The following is a 17,523-nucleotide window of genomic DNA, read 5'->3' as shown; positions in this document are numbered from 1 at the left end:
TTGATACGGACAATTCAAATTATATGCAGCATATATTTACTTGTATTCTTTTATATTGTTGTATCACATAGGCCTATGCATTGTTGGCAGAGATGGGCGGCAATTTAATTACATGTATTTAAAATGTTGTATCACCTACTATGACAATAGAAATGTCATAGAAAAATACATCCTGTGCCTTTTTTCAAAATCTGATTAATCGAATAAAATAATCAATGATTAATCCATTATTTTTTTAAAAATATATGTCAGTGGCAGCCCTAACTTTATGCAACACATCTGATATTATACATATATATATGATATGTATATATAATATTATACATATTATTTTAATCTGTTAGTGTTTCTTGCTATGTCCCTCACAAATAAACTAATAAATACATGAATATAAACACCTTAGCCACTATTGAACATTAGAATGTGATGACGAACCTTTAATGTTCATATGAAGGCAAGTGAAGGAGCTGCTATGTTACGTTCTAATAACCTTTCCTATTTTAATTTAAACTTTTTTATGTCAACCTCTCAGTGAGGTGCAGTTTCCTCATCGCTGCCCTTTGCATTGAGGCCCTCCAGACTGGACTGCTATGGACGGAGTGTAGGGTGGTCCATTTGTATATGGACAAAGTGGACCTGTACTGGGATAACTATGTTATCATTTATGACCTGGATGTGATTGCAAGTCCATAAAACCAAGCAACTATATTGATGTCTGTGTTGTATTTGTTTAAATAGTCCTATAGAATGATTCTAGCAGCATCGTCAACCTTACGTTCCTCAGTTTGTTTATACTTCGAATATAATCTGATGATCCAAACTGAATAATACTGAAGTGGCAGAGTAATGACAGATTCAAAATGTAGTGCGTACCAGTTAAAGTTACTAGTATTAAGGTCAGGCTTGTGTTGACCACAACATGCGTGAAGTGGGGACCACAAGCAGTTTGATAACAAATCTTTACTTTTCAATGAACACAAGAAAAAAACCTCCTGTTTTGTCCTGGCTGGAATTAAAAATGAAACGGTCAGGAGACTCTCGCTGTGCTCAGCGTTGCCGGGGACGTGTCCATCGGGAGGTTTGGAACGGTGATTCTCAGGAGCAGCACATACTGCGCGGAGACCTCATCTTTATCCTGCCTGAGCCATGACGACTAGGGATGAGAATCTAGTAATTTTTACGTTATTTGAAGATTTATGTTTGTCGCGACTCACGAATTTGCCACATTCAGCCATAACGGCAGCATAGAAATAATGCTGTATTTAGGTGGATTTCAGCACTCACACGCATTTTCTTTGGGAAATGCCACTCTAGTTAATTTCTATAAACATCATAAAAGCAGCATGCTGGGATATAAATATATTGTTTGTACTTTTCCACAACACAGAACAAAATGAATGCATCAATGTTCTGTGGGAAGCGACCAGGTGGACTTCAAACCAGGGTTCCACCAGTCGAAAGTGACGACAGCTGTCTTGACAGTGGGGATAGTGATGAAGACTACACTCCTACACCACGTCAGCACTATCCACTAAGCTACCGACGCCCCTATTGCTGCCGGTTTCATCACCTGGTCAGGAGTGTAGTTTGTACGCAGCATGCACAGACCCCATGCACAGAGGCACCGCCTCGCTGCAGCGGTCGCGGCCTCGATCCCGGCCTTCGGCCTGTGTCATTCCCCCATTCTCTATTTCCCCACTTCATGCTGTCCTAAAGCAACAGGCCAAATAGATAATCTTATAAAAAAAACAGCAGTAATAATGCTATAATTTCGTGTAGAGTTTCAGCTTTTTGCGGCTTACACATGGCCATATGTTTGTGAATGTAACCATGTGTACAAGATGTGTATATAATATAAAAATGCACTCTTAATACAGTGATTTCTTTTTCTACACCAGGTGATGAAAGCAGCAGTAGTACTGACAACAGGAGAAGCAATGATATAGACTCTGATGGAAATCACGATGCTCTTCCTAGCACCAGTGTTCTAAGTGAAAAGCTTGAGCTCTGTTTCACATTGGATTATAATAGTTGGTGTTATAGTCAGGACATTGAAAATAATTGTGTGGCATCAATAAAATCTACATACCTGAGACAGGAAAATGTGTTTTAATATTATTTTTTCATTTATTTATTTTTTTTTACCATTTTTTTCCATTTATTTCTGTTGTTGCTAATTTGTATCACATTTAAATGTATATCTATTTTATGTATACATCTATAACAATCTCCACTTAATTTAACATCAGCTTGAAAGCAAAAGCACATATAATTATTTTTTTTATATAATTGTAAATACATTCAGGCATCAAGGGGATAAAGGGACTGTTTCATTTATTGGTTTATTTTGTCAGGACAGTGCATATTAATGAACAGCACATACATGAGGTAATGTAAATATGCCAGAGTTAGCATGCATGCTAAATTTCATCCGCAGTCTCCAAACAATAAACATAAAAAACGGTCAGCACATACTTTTTAAAAACTACAATTCCCTGGGACTTGATACATATCAGCAACATAGCTGTAGTTCAAAAGCTAACGGTTCTAAATAGGGTTGTAAAAAGATAGATCTACCCAATATATCTAATATCTAGTAAAGCCGAACTAGTAAACACACTGCACTTAGATGAACTATGTTAAGAAAAAGTAAAGATGTCGGCTAATTTTCGATATTTTAGCTAATACGCTAGAAACTGCGTTTTTGGGACGGTAGGTTTGTTTGCGGCTTGCTGTAAAATAGGGTCGTAAAAAGATAGATCTACTGAATGTATCTAATATCTAGTAAAGCCAAACTAGTAATGACACTGCAGCTAAATGAACTATGTTAAGAAAAAAGCAAGGATGATGGTTAATTTTGGATATTTTAGATAGTACTCTAGAAACGGCGTTTTTTGGGACGGTAGGTTTTTTGCGGCTTGTTGTAAAATAGAGTTGTAAAAAGATACATCTACTGAATATATCAAATGTCTAGTAAAGCCGAACTAGTAATGACACTGCACCTAGATGAAATATGTGAAGAAAAAGTAAGGATGATGGTTAATTTCAGATAATTTAGCTAGTACTGTAGAAACGGCGTTTTTGGGACTGAATATTTGAATAGACCTATATCAAATATCTAGTACAGCTGAACTCCCATGTCATTATCATGATTATTATTGGTGGGAAATTATAACACACGAATATATTTGCCGTGTTAATATCAAGAACACCTTTGTGTTTTTGTGTGTATACAGGACGTTGTTGAATCAGGGAATTCGTGTGTCCACCACAATGGATCCTATTTGACTTTACATTGGTATTGTTTCCATGGTACCGGCACATAATTTCAACCCATTACGTGCTGCCACCACGGAATGCGGTGTTAAGAGGTCATGGTCATTTCACGTATTTCTGTGAGATCAAGTTGAACAGAGTAGATCTAACTACGATCTACGCGAAGTTCAAAAGTTCCTCCGCAGATGTCTTTATACAAGTGCCTCGAGCCTCCTTTATTTATTTATGTTTTGCCTTTATTCACTGATGTAATGTTTTTGTCCCGATACTTTGTGATATCTTTGTATATTACTTCAATAATAATAATAATAATAATACTAATTAAAGAAATAATAATAATTGGCTTCCGGGTCACACAATGTGCGAGAGATGAAAATATTGAAAGTGTCTCAAAGACCCGAATCTCGGCCCTTTATCCATTTTTTCCATTTTCAATTTAAACAAAAAATCGGAAATCGGAAAATGAGTCGTTATCCGTTTTCTCATTTTGGTTCTGGAAACAAATATTGAAAAAACAAGTCACTATTTTGTTTTCTCATATTTGGTTGTATATTGAAAAACGAATGAACGAATGACACCAGAGAAGCTAACGACACCAGAGAAGCTAACAACACCAGAGAAGCTAGCGACACCAGAGAAGCTAATGACACCAGAGAAGCTAGCGACGCCACAGAAGCTAACGACACCAGAGAAGCTAACGACACCAGAGAAGCTAATGACACCAGAAAAGCTAACGACACCAGAGAAGCTAACGTGGCGTGTAAACCTGCAGTTATATTATTGATAATGAACTTGTAATGTTTAATAAACAAACCTGCTCTGTGTAACCGAAGCTGAGGGTTGGAAACAGCGTCCAGTAGTTTCCGTTGTCACTCGTTCTCCTCTTTTGATCGACAAAGTTCCTCCTCGTACTCTGCTATCGTTCTTTCAAACAGCCCAAATATCTCTTCAGCAGCCGCAGTTAGTCGCTGCTTCACCAACGCTCTCAGCATTTGGACTTTAGACATGTTCACACTTTAAAAACACAACAAAAGAGACAGAAACTTGAAACTCTGCTGACACACCTTTCTATCAGACGCCATCTTGTTCAGAGTGACGTTATCGACAGTAAAGAGTACAGCTTCCGGTAGAGATGAACTCATGGGCTTCAAAATAAAAGTGCAGAAGTGTTGGAATTGTGGGCTTACTCAGAAAAACATGCAGGAGGATAAATGATGAAAATACACTTATTCGAAAGAATGACTTTTATTGAACTGTTCCAGATGTTTTTTAGTTTAGTTCATTTGATTTCACACATGCAATTTTTCAAAAAAGTAGTACATGAGCAACACAAACATGATGGAGAGATGCAAAAAATCCTTGGAGTGACTTTATCGAGGCACTTTCCAGTGTATACCCTAATCCATTAGATAACTCAGTAAAATATTACAAAAAAGAGAGACAATGATAAAATCCACACAGACCATGTACACAAGGACACAAAATTAAGATCACTAAATATTAGTAGACAGTTTACACAGGGAATCCATAAGTGTAATATCAGAATGGATACATCCAGCCTTTAAAGGGGAACTAATGTTTTTTTCAACCTGGGCCATATTTTCCGATCTACTTTTGTCTAAATCAGTGATAGGATGTTCAAAAATAATAGGGCACTCAGACAGCGTCAAACAACGTCAAAATACATCCACTTAAAGTGCATTTTTTCACACAGATAGGCTCGGATTGTTAGTATAATTATCTGACAACATAACGGAAAGGACAAATGAACGCCTGTGTTTACCTTCAGCTGGATTCGGACATGTTCCTCTGCCTGTTGCAATTTTAGTATATGTGCTACCCAAGTAATACTGCTCCCTCGTTGTTTGATGCTGTCTGAGTGCCCTGTTATTTAATATAGCACGCGCTCACGGGCTGCAGGCAGGTCAGCCCGAGCTTTGTACTGGAGAAATATCAAATATTGAACATCCTATCACTCAATTAGACAAAAGTAGATCAGAAAATAGGGCCCAGGTTGAAAAAAACATTAGTTCCCCTTTAATATTTTGATGGGCAGTTTACACAGATAGTCCATAAGTTTAACGTTCAGGAAATAAAATCAAACCTTTAACACATAATCCATCAGGATAACTTTTTTCAAAAGCTGAGTGTTGCTCCATTGTTATCTGCTGTGTTCGTGGATCTAACCATTGGGAGATGATTTCTTTCTGATTCTTAATAGTATTGTTTTCTTGGCTATAGTTCACAAGTAGGGCAGAGTTGAAAACTCTTTTCCAATGAAAGTAGCTAGCACTACCTACAAAAAGTCGCTTAAAGTCTCCGGATGACATCATACGCTTATATGGATGTTGATGACGTCTTCGCAGACTGAATCACGGGACCCTGATATAAACCTTCCAGGTACAAACTGCAAACTGTTGTGAATTGCAGTGATATGTGAATTCAGCAAACCTGTTTATTTCTGTTATTTTCAGCCTTTATGTCCTGAGTTGCTTTATTACTTCCCTTGCTTTCACTCGCCTCTGCAGCAGCTGCTCCTCTCATCCATCGATCAGATCAGCTCTGATTGGAGCTCTTGATCAGTTATCCACCCCATGAATCATACTACTGCTGCGAAGTAGAAACACAACAAAAACAACCAACGAAGCGTTCCGCATGCACTGCCTTTGTGAACTCGTAAAACCTCTGAATTTTCATAGGGGACACAGAATGATACAGACGGACCCAAAAGAGACTAAAAATGGCATGGGAGCTAGGTAGAAAAAAGGGCTGTTTCTATCAAAGGAGTTTGGGGACTGTGGACGGGGACAGCAGCAAAACCTATCTTAGCCACATAAAAACAGGGTCACCTACACAATATCCACATCAGTTTTACAAAAATGTCTGAAAAGATGTTTTCACTTAATCATTATGGACTATTTTGTGCAGATACTTAAAAGAAAACTATGTTCAAATCAACTTTACAATTTAGCAGCCAGAGAAGCTCTCCTGCTCTGGATCCAAGGACAGGAAAGAGCCACAGTGCTGCATGCCCTGCCCCTGACAAGCAGCAAAAGTCCAGTTACCACTGGACAACAGGTTTTGACCCAGCTTGGCTGTCAGAGGGGAAATACTCCCCCTGGCTGTACAAAAACTGATTTGGTGAGTAAGTACATACATACATTTAAAAACATAAAAACATAACTGTTTGGGTCTGTGTCAGTCATGAGTGTTTTTAAAATCTTATTCCAAATAGATGTTTTTTTCAGACTGAACAGCTGAATCACTTTTCTCCCGCATTAATTTTCATGTGTTTATGTAACTTTCCATTTTGTGTAAACGATTTCCCACAAATTGAGCAACTAAATGGTTTCTCTCCTGTATGCACTGTCATGTGTACCTTCAGATTTCCATTTTGACCAAATCTCTTCCCACACTCAGAGCAACTAAATGGTTTCTCTCCTGTATGAGATCTCATGTGTTTATTCAAATCTCCACTGTGACCAAATCTTTTCCCACACTCAGAACAGCTAAATGGTTTCTCTCCTGTATGAGTTCTCATGTGTACCTTCAGATGTTCACTTCGACCAAATCTCTTCCCACACTCAGAACAGCAAAAAGGTTTCTCTCCTGTATGAGTTCTCATGTGTACCTTCAACTCTCCACTGGAACCAAATCTTTTCCCACACTCTGAGCAGCTAAATGGTTTCTCTCCTGTATGAGTTCTCATGTGTACGTTCAGATTTTCACTTTGACCAAATGTTTTCCCACACTCAGAACAGCAAAATGGTTTCTCTCCTGTATGAGTTCTCATGTGTACCTTCAGAATTCCACTTTGACCAAATCTCTTCCCACACTCAGAGCAGCTAAATGGTTTCTCTCCTGTATGAGTTCTCATGTGCACCTTAAGATTTTCACTTTGACCAAATGTTTTCCCACACTCCGAACAGCTAAATGGTTTCTCTCCTGTATGGGTTCTCATGTGAACCTTCAGAATTCCACTTTGACCAAATCTCTTCCCACACTCAGAGCAGCTAAATGGTTTCTCTCCTGTGTGAGGTCTCACGTGTTTCTTCAAATCTCTCCTACAACGAAATCTTTTCCCACACTCAGAGCAGCTAAATAGTTTCTCTCCTGTATGCCATTTCATGTGTACCTTCAAAACTCCACTGTAACCAAATCTTTTCCCACACTCGGAGCAGCTAAATGGTTTCTCTCCTGTATGAGATCTCATGTGTACCCTCAGATGTTCACTTCGGCTATATGTTTTCCCACACTCAGAACAGCAAAATGGTTTCTCTCCTGTATGAGTTCTCATGTGTACCTTCAGATCTCCACTGTAACCAAATCTTTTTCCACACTCGGAGCAGCTAAATGGTTTCTCTCCTGTATGAGTTCTCATGTGTACCTTCAAAACTCCACTGTAACCAAATCTTTTCCCACACTCAGAACAGCTAAATGGTTTCTCACAAACAATCAAATCACTGACAGGGACTTTATCACTTTCCAGACCGTTTAAACCTGACTGAGGTTCTCTGGCCTCCTTCCAATGATCACTGTCAGCAGTCTCTGGTTCAGAAGACTCTCCAATGTTGTCTGTAGCCTCAGGTTGTAAATGTGTATCTGGATCTGAGTTCCTGGCTGGTTCTGCTCCTCCACAGTCCTCTCCCTCTGCTTCTGTTTCCATCTGTTCAGTGTGTCTTTGATGAAGCTGTGAGGACTGAGGTTTCTCATCATCTTCACTCTTCACAGGGACAGGAGTGGATGTGAACTTGGTGATATCATCATCCTCCTCCAGCCCTTGAAGCTGCTCTCCCTCCTGACTGATCCAGAGTTCCTCCTGTTCCTCTTTAATGTGTGGAGGCTCTGGGTCCTCCTGGTCCACACTGGAGCTCCACTCCTGCTGCTCAGGGGGAACCTCTTCTTTAACCACCAACAGCTGCTGGACGTCTGCAGGAAACAGTAAACACACACACACACACACGTTACAGAGAAATGTTGTCGTTCATTCACATCACAGCTCAAAAACTCCTTACTGAACTTCTACAGATCTCTGAGTATCAAACAGCTTCACAGTGTTCACTCAGCTGTGTCAGAGTGAGTGAGGTCGAGGTGAGCTTTAATTTCATGGCAGTCATTAACATGTACTGTTACTCTTGTCATGTCTGGAGGCTACAGTGTGGCTCTTTATTTGCTCAAACTAAAGTGAATTATGTGAGAATGATTGTCCATAGGATGCGAGAGTTTGCTGTGAGTCAAGTGTGATTACTGGCAGCCTGAGTAAATAAAATGCTGTTAGTACATCAACTCAAGTACTACTGCAGTACAAATTTGTGGTTCTTTTACTTCACTTGAGAATTTCGAAAAAGTGTATGAGAGTGAGGTAGAGCCGATTAACACTGGGTATCGCCACTGATTTCCTGAATCGATTCGATTTTGATGCAAGGGGTCTCGATCCAATATCGATTTGACTGGAGATTTTTCAGTTACAAGACCAGTTCCTCCAAGATCTCGCGACAGAAAAACCTTGAATTTGCGGCCAATTTTGTCAAAAATTACGATAACATTGCAGCAAATTACAAAAATTGCAAGTCAGGAGAAAGAAAAATTTAAAAAAAATTTAAGCTACTGCCTCCAAAAAATAAGTCATGTAATCACTTGCTATAATAATCATACTGAATATTACAAAAACCGCTGCAAATGTTTCAGTTCTCTTGTTTAGTTTTAATTAATTAGTTTCAAAACATGGACTCCAATAAAGTTGCAAAAAATTCTGAGAATATTGTAGCCCTCAAACCAGACAGTGTGACTGTAAAACAACATGTAAGCTACATCTTCTGTAAACATAACATTTCAATAAATTCAACACATATTGTCTGCATTTAAACAGTGCAAAATCTTATGTCCATACAGAGAGTTTCTTCATACTGCAATGCTATTAGCGCATTTGATGATGCGTCTGATGACGTTTCAAACGACACGTTTGCGACGATTTCTGGTCAGCCATAAAATGCGGAAAAAAACGTGGAAAAACAGCGGGAAGTTTGAAAAATTGCAAGCCCCCGCAAATATTGCGGATTTTTGTTTAATTTGCGTTAATTATTGCAGTCGCAAGATGGCAATTTTCTGGAGGGACTGCAATTCCAATTCTTGCTAGTATGTGAAATAGATTCTCAGAGAACTAATCGTGTAACATTTACAAGGAAGTATTTTTTTTAAAAAGAAGAAATTCACAACAGGAATAAAACGGAATATTTTATAATTAAATGTTGTTTCTGGAGCAGCAACAGTAATATTAAAACAGCAAAGTCACAATACAAACTTAATATCTCACTGGAAACAAAATAAAAATGTCAATAAAATAAATCATATTCCTGACATCACAGTACTGAGTAAAATGTCAAAGAAAGAATAGAGAAAACAGACATCAGTCAGTATCAGTCCTCCTGTCTACTGATGATGACTCACTGCCTGCAGGTCACATGACCACCGACTTTTTCCTCAAGAAGGTTTTATTGCACGCACAGTAACAAGTGTAGTTGTCATCAGCTCAAGTTATCTTCACCTCTCTGTCTCCACCGCGGCATCTTTACTCTGTCAGTGTGTCTGTGTGCGTAAAAGTGGCGTGGCAGCCAGGATGCACAGACAGCAGGAGGAGACGCTGCAGCGCTACAGAGCTCTTCACTCACTGTGACTCCAACTGAGGTGTGTAAGGTTCTGAAAAGAGCTAACCCATGGAAAGCAGCTGGCCTTGACAAAATCCCCGGGCCGTGTCCTGAGGGTCTGCTCTTCAGAGCTGGCTGAGGTCTTTACAGACATTTTCAATCTGTCCCTCTCTCAGTCATCTGTGCCTACATGCTTAAAGTTCACCACAATAGTGCCCATCCCCAAGAAAAACAGTATAACCTGTCTGAATGACTATCGCCCCATAGTACTCACCTCAATTGTAGTGAAGTGTTTTCAAAGAATAGACATGTCACACATCAAAGAGGTCATTCCAAATACACTGGACCCACTGCAATTTGCATATCGCCAGAACTGTTCCACTGACGACACCGTTAATGCAGCCATTCACACAGTCCTTTCACACCTCCAACACAAAAACACTCTCGCTCGAATGCTGTTTATATGCTGTTTATATATATAGTCCGACTGAAATTGTGCTATCTGTAGCTCGACTAACACACCTCGATAATTTGATTGAAAATCAAACTATTGCTACATGTATCTCTTTAGTCCGACTTGGCGTTCTGCGCATGCGCCATGTTTTCTTTCGCCGGCTTTCACCCAGAAGAAGAAGGACATGACGTAGCAGTAACTCCCGGGGAAAAAAAAACAAAAAAACATGTCAACGGAAAAGCAGAAGACGCACTTCTGGACGGATGAGGAAACTACATTCATGGCCCGACAGCTAAAGGAGCTAAACATTGTGAAGTTTATGGATGGTAGGAAAACGCGTAACACAGATTTAAAAAGTTTCTGAACAACTGTTAGCTTCCTCTTCGGGTCAACCAAAAGTAGTTCAATACGTACTGTATTAAAAAGGAGAGGCGCCACCTATCGAGACGGAGTCAGACGTACTTGGTCAGAAATTGATTTTCTCTTCTGCACGTATACCCAGACAAGACGAGAAGTCCAACTTGACTGATTAGCCGAGCTAGCTTAGCTCGGTGGACAGGGTGAAAACCTTCAAACTCCTTGGCACATCAGCAAAGATCTCACCTGGACTCACAACACACAACAGATGGTCAAGAAGGCTCAACAGAGACTCTTCTTCTTCTTCTTGAGGAAGCTGAGGAAATTTGGACTACCCTCCAAACTCCTTGGCAACTTTTACAGACGCACAGTGGAGAGCATCCTGACAAACTCCATCACAGTGTGGTACGGAAACTGCACTGTTCAGGACAGAAAGGCTCTTCAGCGTGTCATTAAAGTGGCACAATTCATCTGCAGAGCAGCCCTCCCCCCACTACAGGACATCTACTACACCCGGGTCACAAAAAGGGCACTCAACATCATTAAGGACCACACCCACCCACAAAACACACTGTTCACACCCCTGCCGTCTGGCAGACGCTACAGAAGTGTGAAAGCAAGAAGAACAAGACTAAAAAAACGTTTCTAGCCACAAGCCATCAGACGACTTAGCCGGTGATTATCCGCATATATACGTATTGGACAATGTGACAATATTTGATACTATTTGCACAACAATCTGACTGTACATAATACTTGCTCTCTTTTTTATTATTACTTATTTCTAATTATCTTAGTTTAGTCAGTGTGTATTTTAGTGGTGTCAAGGCAACTCTTAAAGAAAGAATTTCATTGCTTGTAACCACCTTTATGTTTGCTGTGTAAATGATAATAATTCTCTTGAATCTTGAATCTATCAGCTGGATAAGATTTTGTATTAAGTTGCTGCTGGGGCTTGGGGTTTACTTGGTGCTGACTGGATATATTCAAGGCGGGATGTGAAGTTTTGTAATTAATAACATGGTTATCGTAGATTAGCTGGGCTAACCGTTAGCTGTTAGCCGTTAGCGGTGTCTTTAATAACTCAGTAACTCAATAAACGGTCCATGAAAAAAAATACAATTGTATTTGTACTAGTTACAACATGATTGAGCTAGCAAAGCAGTTTTGTGTTGCTATGTGTGGCATTTATTCAGTTTTGGGAAATCAAGATGTCTAGAAAGCATCAGTGGCTGCAGCTGACAGAGACAGCTAACAGCAGCAGCAAAGCTAACATCAGGACATCATCTGTTAAAAGCCTCCCGTTGTCGGATACAACATGAAACTACTCCAGTTAGCTCAATCATGTTGTAACTAAGACATCTGCTGGGAAAAATATTTTTTTCACACACCGTTTATTGAGTTACTGAGTTACAACCCCTGGCAAAAATTATGGAATCACCATTCTTGGAGGATGTTCATTCAGTTGTTTAATTTTGTCGAAAAAAAGCAGATCACAGACATGACACAAAACTAAAGTCATTTCAAATGGCAACTTTCTGGCTAAAAGAAATCAAAGAAAAAAAATTGTGGTAGTCAGTAACAGTTACTTTTTTAGACCAAGCAGAGGGAAAAAATTATGGAATCACTCAATTCCGAGGAAAAAATTATGGAATCATGAAAAACAAACAAACAAAAGAACACTTCAACACACCACTAGTACTTTGTTGCACCACCTCTTGCTTTTATAACAGCTTGCAGTCTCTGAGGCATAGACTTAATGAGTGACAAACAGTACTCTTCATTAATCTGGCTCCAACTTTCTCTGATTGCTGTTGCCAGATCAGCTTTGCAGGTTGGAGCCTTGTCATGGACCATTTTCTTCAACTTCCACCACAGATTTTCAATTGGATTGAGATCCGGACTATTTGCAGGCCATGACATTGACCTTATGTGTCTTTCTTCAAGGAATGTTTTCACAGTTTTTGCTCTATGGCAAGATGCATTATCATCTTGAAAAATGATTTCATCATCCCCAAACATCCTTTCAATTGATGGGATAAGAAAAGTGTCCAAAATGTCAACGTAAACTTGTGCATTTATTGAAGATGTAATGACAGCCATCTCCCCAGTGCCTTTACCTGACATGCAGCCCCATATCATCAATGACTGTGGAAATTTGCATCTTTTCTTCAGGCAGTCGTCTTCATAAATCTCATTGGAACGGCACCAAACAAAAGTTCCAGCATCATCACCTTGCCCAATGCAGATTTGTGATTCATCACTGAATATGACTTTCATCAAGTCATCCGCAGTCCACGATTGCTTTTCCTTAGCCCATTGTAACCTTGTTTTTTTCTGTTTAGGTGTTAATGACGGCTTTCGTTTAGCTTTTCTATATGTAAATCCCATTTCCTTTAGGCGATTTCTTACAGTTCGGTCACAGACGTTGACTCCAGTTTCCTCCCATTTGTTCCTCATTTGTTTTGCTGTGCATTTTCTGTTTTCAAGACATATTGCTTTAAGTTTTCTGTCGTGACGCTTTGATGTCTTCCTTGGTCTACCAGTATGCTTGCCTTTAACAACCTTCCCATGTTGTTTGTACTTGGTCCAGATTTTAGACACAGCTGACTGTGAACAACCAACATCTTTTGCAACATTGCGTGATGATTTACCCTCTTTCAGGAGTTTGATAATCCTCTCCTTTGTTTCAATTGACATCTCTCGTGTTGGAGCCATGATTCATGTCAATCCACTTGGTGCAACAGCTCTCCAAGGTGTGATCATTCCTTTTTAACTGCAGACTAACGAGCAGATCTAATCTGATGCAGGTGTTAGTTTTGGGAAAGAAAATTTACAGGGTGATTCCATAATTTTTTCCTCAGAATTGAGTGATTCCATAATTTTTTCCCTCTGCTTGGTCTAAGAAAGTAACTGTTACTGACTACCACAATTCTTTTTTTCTTGATTTCTTTTAGTGTTTCTTAAAGCCTGAAAGTTGCCATTTGAAATGACTTTAGTTTTGTGTCCTGTCTGTGATCTGCTTTTTTTCTACAAAATTAAACAACTGAATGAACATCCTCCAAGACTGGTGATTCCATAATTTTTGCCAGGGGTTGTATTACAGACACCGCTAACGGCTAACAGCTAACAGCTAACTATGTCCCTATGCCCCTACGTCGCCCCGTTCAAAACGGTCACGTAACGATTACGTCACATCCAGAGCCCGGTAACTTTATAGAAATATAGAGGGCCGAGCGAGAGGACATTCCTGTAGTAGTTCCTGCCCTCGTAATAGTACCAAGAACTTCTTCAGTGGAAACAGGCCTTATACAAACAAGCCACAGTGCCCTGCTGGTGCTGTTTGCTGTGTAAGATGAGAATCCCCAGGCAGAAGTGAGAGTTCGTCTCTTCTCTACAGAAGACACCGACAGAGTCTGACTTTTTTATTTTTATCCAATTAACACACAAACATGACTTGACTCAACTTGCTTGAGACCTGAATGTTAAAACTTGAAACGTGCTTAAGACTAGCAAATGTGTGACTTGATAGATACCTGACTGAGGTTCTCTGGTCTCCGTCCAATCATCACTGTCATCAGTCTCAGGTTGTAAATGTGTGTCTGGATGTGAGTTCCTGGCTGGTTCTGGTCCTCCACAGTCCTCTCCCTCTGCTTCTGTTTCCATCTGTTCAGTGTGTTTTTGATGAAGCTGTGAGGACTGAGGTTTCTCTTCATCATCTTCACTCTTCTTAGGGACAGGAATGGATGTGAACTTGGTGATATCATCCTCCTCCAGCCCTTGAAGCTGCTCTACCTCCTGACTGATCCAGAGTTCCTCCTGTTCCTCTTTAATGTGTGGAGGCTCTGGGTCCTCCTGGTCCACACTGCAGCTCCACTCCTGCTGCTCAGGGGGAACCTCTTCTGTAACCATCGACAGCTGCTGGACGTCTGCAGGAAACAGGAAACATACACACACAGATGTTACAGACATCAAACTTCAGATTACAAACTTCTACAGATCTCTGAGCATCAAACAGCTTCACAGTGTTCACTCAGCTGTGTCAAGGCCAAAACACACTGGTGGCGAACAACAGAAGACCCCCTGCCCCTCCCTTGTTAACTCCTTGCTCACGGTTAATGCACTTAAATCGAGCACCCTGCAGAGCAGCATCCACGTCTCCCTGTGACCTGCATTCTGAGTTAATTCAGAACGCAGCGGCACGTGTATTAACAGGAACTAAGAAACAAGATCATATTTCTCCAGTTTTAGCTTCTCTGCACTGGCTCCCTGTAAAATTCAGAATTGAATTTAAAATCCTACTGTTAAAGGATAACTTCGGTATTTTTCAGCCTGGGCCCTATTTCCCATGTGTATGTGTGCGTATGACTAATAGGTACAACTTGTTCTAAAACTGGTTCATTATTGAGGGAGGCGGATGCAGCCAGGAGCCGCGAAACGAGCTAAAACGGTAACGGGGGCAAATGCGTCCCATATAAGTTTGCGCATTAAAAGTGCTTTTTTTTTGCCACTGACCAGTTCAGATCACCAGTGTTATCTCTGTAAATAGCATACTAGCCTTTACCTTACCTCATCACCAGTGTTATCTCTGTAAATAGCATACTAGCCTTTACCTTACCTCTGGGCTGTGTGTGACATCATCTCGCAAGAGCTTTGCTCCACTGTGTCTGTAGCTCTCTCTACTCGTGGGGCAGCCGTTTTCTTGAGGAAGAGGTGTTTCGGTATTGGATGTCTTCTCTTCTTCGGCTGGCAGTAGTCATCTTGGGAGAAGTGAGCACTGCAGACCCGATGGTCTGCAAGGCGCAGTGTCTGGACAGGAGTGTTAGCATCCATTTGTAGCACAACTAGCCACAACTTCAGCATCTCGCCGTCCGACAAAGGCAGCCTGTGAAAGCTGTACGGGGTGTTGCACGACATCCTGTTCTTGCAATTCGGATAAGCACAAACACGAACCATTGTTTTCAGTCGATGCAGTAAAAGCTGTCAACTGCACTCTGGGACAACCAGCGCCACTCTGAGCAGCGCTCAGCATGGCTCCTCTGTTTTCTTCCGGCAACAAGCAAAGCACTCGCGAGATGACGTCACAGCCCAGAGGTAAGGGAAACGCTTAGTAGGGCTAACCCAAAAAATTCAAAGCTTCGTTCAATGGCACGGGATTCGATTGCGAAAAAAAAAGAAGCTTCGGTGCTTTTTTTCCCGTTTTTTGGGGGGAAGGCCTTACACGCAACACTCACCCTCACCAGTCCGATACTGACAGTGAGCCCACTCAGAGCTGGCAGACATGTCCAAGAAGACATCAGATGTGTGATTGCACCTTAAAATATGCCCTGACAACCCCCAGAAATCAGAGTGTCAGATTTGCCAAAAGCAATAAAGGTATTTTTTACTGGTGAGTTAGGGGGGATTGGCCTATATATCATGTAATTAAAAAAGAAAAAATCTCCGACAAGGAAATAGAAAGCCCGACGCACAATGGAGACCTGCTATAATCCTGCTTGAACACAGACGACTAAATTCTTTCAACAATGTGACTCAAAATAATGATAAAATAGATTTTATTGATGTAAAATATGCATTTTCCAGTTCCACCGGTCCGCTCTGAGTCTGGTGTCAGAGACACTTCTGAGGCTCTGAGTTGCGCATCTGTTTGATTGTGCTGCAGTGTGCGCCCAGGGTTTTAGTTTAGTGTTCAATCAAAAGTTAAACACTACTTATCACCGACCATTAGTGTTTTTTCGTTTGTGAATATTTTTATCTTAATTCTAGTGTTGGAAGAAACTACGTTTTCACCATAATTTTTTTTTTTTTTTTTTTTAAATTTGAAAAATACCGAAGTTATCCTTTAACTTATAAAGCTCTAAATGGTCAGGCTCCGTCATATCTTAGTGAGCTTATAGTGCCATATTATCCCACCAGAACACTGCGCTCTGAGAACGCAGGGTTTCTCGTGGTCCCTAAAGTCTCCAAAAGTAGATCAGGAGCCAGAGCCTTCAGCTATCAGGCTCCTCTCCTGTGGAATCATCTTCCTGTTGCGGTCCGGAAGGCAGACACCGTCTCCACATTTAAGACTAGACTTAAGACTTTCCTCTTTCAAGATATTTTTTGACCATTTTGCCTTTAATGGACAGGACAGGTAAGCGTGAAAGGGGGAGAGAGAGGGGGGATGACATGCAGCAAAGGGCCACAGGCTGGATTCGAACCCGGGCCGCTGCAGCAACAACCTTGTACATGGGGGGGCCTGCTCTACCACTAATCCACTGACACCCCAAGACTTTCCTCTTTGATAAAGCTTATAGTTAGGGCCGGCTCAGGCTTGCCTTGTACCAGCCACTAATTTGGCTTCTTCTCCGGAGCCTTTGTGCTCCACTGTCTCGCAGGTTAACTCATATCGCAGCAGTGCCTGCATAGTGTGACGTGTGTGGTTGTGCTGCTGCCGTGGTCCTGCCAGATGCCTCCTGCTGCTGCTGTTATCATTAGTCACACTTCTACTGTTATTACACACATGTGATTATTGTCACATATGTATACTATCAGAGGAGTTAACGACAGCAGAGAAGCTAACGACAGCAGAGAAGCTAACGACACCAGAGAAGCTTATGACACCAGAGAAGCTAACGACACCACAGAAGCTAGCGACGCCACAGATTAGCTAACGACACCAGAGAAGCTAACGCGGCGTATAAACGTCGACAGACTGAATATTTATTGAACAAATCTGCAGTTATATTATTAATAATGAACTTGTAATGTTTCATGAACAAACCTGCTCTGTGTAACCGAAGCTGAGGGTTG

General features: G+C 40.7%; 1 pseudogene; it reads right to left on the bottom strand.

The window, feature by feature from the left end:
- The window catches only part of LOC126403880 (zinc finger protein 721-like), an 84,257-nt pseudogene that overhangs the window by 46,149 nt on the left and 20,585 nt on the right, over nt 1-17,523 (bottom strand).

The sequence above is a fragment of the Epinephelus moara genome, chromosome 17, assembly GCF_006386435.1.
Source record: "Epinephelus moara isolate mb chromosome 17, YSFRI_EMoa_1.0, whole genome shotgun sequence".
In the NCBI taxonomy this organism is placed as follows: Eukaryota; Metazoa; Chordata; class Actinopteri; order Perciformes; family Serranidae; genus Epinephelus; species Epinephelus moara.
The sequence above is the reverse complement of the archived record's forward strand: the minus strand, read 5'-3'. Positions and strand labels throughout refer to the sequence as shown.